This window comes from Bufo bufo, chromosome 2 (assembly GCF_905171765.1).
Source record: "Bufo bufo chromosome 2, aBufBuf1.1, whole genome shotgun sequence".
In the NCBI taxonomy this organism is placed as follows: domain Eukaryota; kingdom Metazoa; phylum Chordata; class Amphibia; order Anura; family Bufonidae; genus Bufo; species Bufo bufo.
In genome coordinates, this window is record NC_053390.1 from 599,287,486 (window position 1) to 599,290,879 (window position 3,394).

Here is a 3,394-nt window from a genome sequence, read left to right on the forward strand (position 1 = left end):
AAATTTTATAAACAAGGATCTTATGGTTTTAAGGAACACGCCTGGCAATGGAATGGGAATGGTCCTTAGAACATAAAGAATCCTAGGAAGCACATTCATTTTTAACGCGTGTATTCTACCAAACCACGACAGGGGTAAGTGCTTCCAAACCGCCAAATCCCTCTTAATTTCTTCTATTATCATAGAGAAGTTCAGCCGATAAAGATCCTCTAACTGGGCAGGGATGGCCACCCCCAGATATGAGATGTAATCCGTCTTCCATTGGAACGGAAAAGCTAGCTTCAAGGCTTGCACTGTGGTGTGTGGTACCGTGACATTCAGTATCTCAGATTTGTGAAAGTTCACCTTAAAATTGCTCAGGTCCCCAAATACAGAGAACTCTTTCGTAATATTTGGTAAGCTAACAACTGGATCCGTACAGTACACCAGTAAATCGTCTGCATATATTGCAATTTTGGATTCCAATGTACCAAAATAAAGACCTTTAATTGATGCATTGGCTCTCAGTGCCCTTGCCAGAAACTCCATGACCAGAATATATAGCAATGGCGACAGCGGACACCCCTGGCGAGTCCCATTGTGGATCTCAAAAGAGGAAGACAAAGCGCCATTTACTCTCACCTGAGCTCGCGGCTTATTGTAGAGCGCCATTATTCTGAGTAGCATGTTAGGTCCCAACCCAAACGCCAGCAAGGTCTCCCTAAGAAAATCCCAGTCGACGCGGTCAAACGCTTTTTCCGCGTCGACTGAGAGGAGACACAGAGGCGACCCACTAGTTCTAGCCCTTGCAATATGAGCCAAAGATCTGATGGTGTTATCCCTAGCTTCCCTACCGGGGACAAACCCCACTTGGTCTGCTGACACCAGGGAAGGAATATGTCCCCTTAGCCTATTTGCCAATATTTTCGCGTAAATTTTCACGTCCACGTTAATTAAAGAAATTGGTCGGTAATTACAACAGGCCATAGGATCCTTACCCGGCTTAGGAATGACACAAATATGTGCCGTAACTGCCTGCGCCGGGAACACATCTCCATGATCTAGGGAATTACACATAGCCTTCAAAGGACCCAGTATCTCTGCCAAAAACTTTTTATAAAAACGGGGTGTAAATCCGTCGGGGCCAGGGCATTTACCAACCTCCAACGACTTCACCACCCCTCTGATCTCTTGATCGGTCACCTCTCTTTCCAAATCCAAGCTGTCTGTAGACGAAAGTTTAGGTCCCTTCAACTCAGCTAGATACTGTTTTATTTTATGGGCTTTAATATCAGGAGCCAAATCTGCATATTTACCTTTCAAGCTGTATAGCTCCTCATAGTAGGCCCGAAACTCCCTCAAAATGTCTTCTGTAGCATGGACCTTCCCCCCCACTCTACAATTTAGTGAGGAGATATAACCGGATGCCGCGCGTGGTCTTAATGCCCTCGCCAGGAGTCTGCCGCTCTTATCGCCTAGTCCATAGAACAAACTTTTCAATTTGTCTCTGGCTCCCAAATATTTCTGGTCAATGAGCTTCCGCAACTCACTTCTAGTGTCGCAGAGCTCCTGAAACACCGCAGGATCCAAATTGTTCTTATGAGACTTCTCCAGATCCGCTACCTTCCTCAAAAGTTCAACAATCTTAGCGGCCCTCATTTTCTTGAGTCGGGACGCGTGAGAAATCAGACGACCTCTGATCACACACTTAAGCGCCTCCCATTTAATAGTGGATCTGGAGGAGTCCCCTGTATGAACCTCCACAAATTCCTCAATTACCTTCTTAATGTCAGCCACACACACACTGTCCTTCAGTACATTATCATTCAATTTCCAAGAGCTCCTTGAATGAGTGGGATCTCCCAGGTCTAAAGCTACCCAAGTCATTGAGTGATCAGAAAATAGGATAGGTTCTATTGCTGCAGTCGGGTGTAGGTCTAATAAGTCATGTGAGACAAACACATAGTCCAGGCAGTGGTATGATTTATGTGTCATAGAAAAGAATGTAAAATCCTTTCCTGTTGGGTGCAGTATTCTCCACACATCCACCAACCGCAGCGCCTGTAGGTGTCTCTGAAAACCACGGGCTACCCCAGGAGAAGTGGAGGACTCACCTAAGGACGTGTCTAGTTTAGCTTCTAGGGGGAGGTTGATATCACCACCTAGGATAATCCTTGCGCCGTCCGCAAAGTCCTCCAATGCGGCGAAGGCTAAATTCGCAAAGCCACTCTGACCTGTGTTGGGACAATATATATTAGCAAGAATCAATAATCTGGAGGCAATATTAACTTTCAGAAATAAGTAACGACCTTGGTCATCTCGGCGGGTATCCAGCACACTACAGGGTACATTTTTATGTATAGCTATGGCAACCTCCCTTGATTTAGATTCCGCAAAGTTACTATGAGCCCATGTGGTGAAGTACCTATTTTTGCATGAAGGGGCGTGACCTTCCTTAAAATGGGTCTCTTGCAGGAGGGCTATATCGACTTTCTGTTTGTGAAGGCTATATAGTACTTGATTCCTCTTGGCCGGCTCATTCAAACCATTAACATTATATGAGCATACTTTAATGGGCCCCATATCGGATAGGAGATGTGTTTCTGTAATTTATTAAATACCAAACATATAAGGACAGAACCACTGCCCTAGGGAAGACAAGACACAAAAGGGAGGACATACAAACAACATATATAACAGATAAATCCCCATGGTATGGGGCAACGAAAATAACAATACTTCCAATTATCAATAGGCAGTGGAATAAGTCAACCCTCCACCACCCACCCATTTAAGGGAGAAGAGGAAGCCCTAGATGACAAAGCAGGCCTCCCCCCCCCCCCCATCTCCATATGATATTATCATCTGATAATTAGAAAAAAAAAGCTACACACAGAAATAGTGCTAACATAAATGCTGCATTAAGCAAACTGTATAGGCCCTTATGGCCCACCCATTTACTGACTGAAACTTATTGAAAACAACATGACCCATGATATAATAACCTTCAACTCTCATGCTGTCCTGAGCATAGCACACATTATATGTGTGAACATAACAGGAAGGCCTGTCGACCATTACCACATTAGCATGAGGCAGGCTATGATTTATATTAGTGGCCTATTATACGACCACTGCAAAAAGGCAATTAGTCCCACGTTTAGAAAGACCAGCTTCATGGCGACTTCCTTTGCCTAGAAGCCCTTGGGGAGACCTCAGACCACCTTTCTGTTTGTGGTCCAGGTGCAGGCTCCATAACCAACGGCCACTCCGGTAGTGATACGCGTGGAAGCGACAAAGTCTCCAGAAACTTGGGGAGGATGATACATTTTTGCCCATTCTTTGCATAATAGCTCAAACTTAGTTAGATTGGATGGAAAGTGTCTATGAACAGCAATTTTCAAGTCTTGCCACA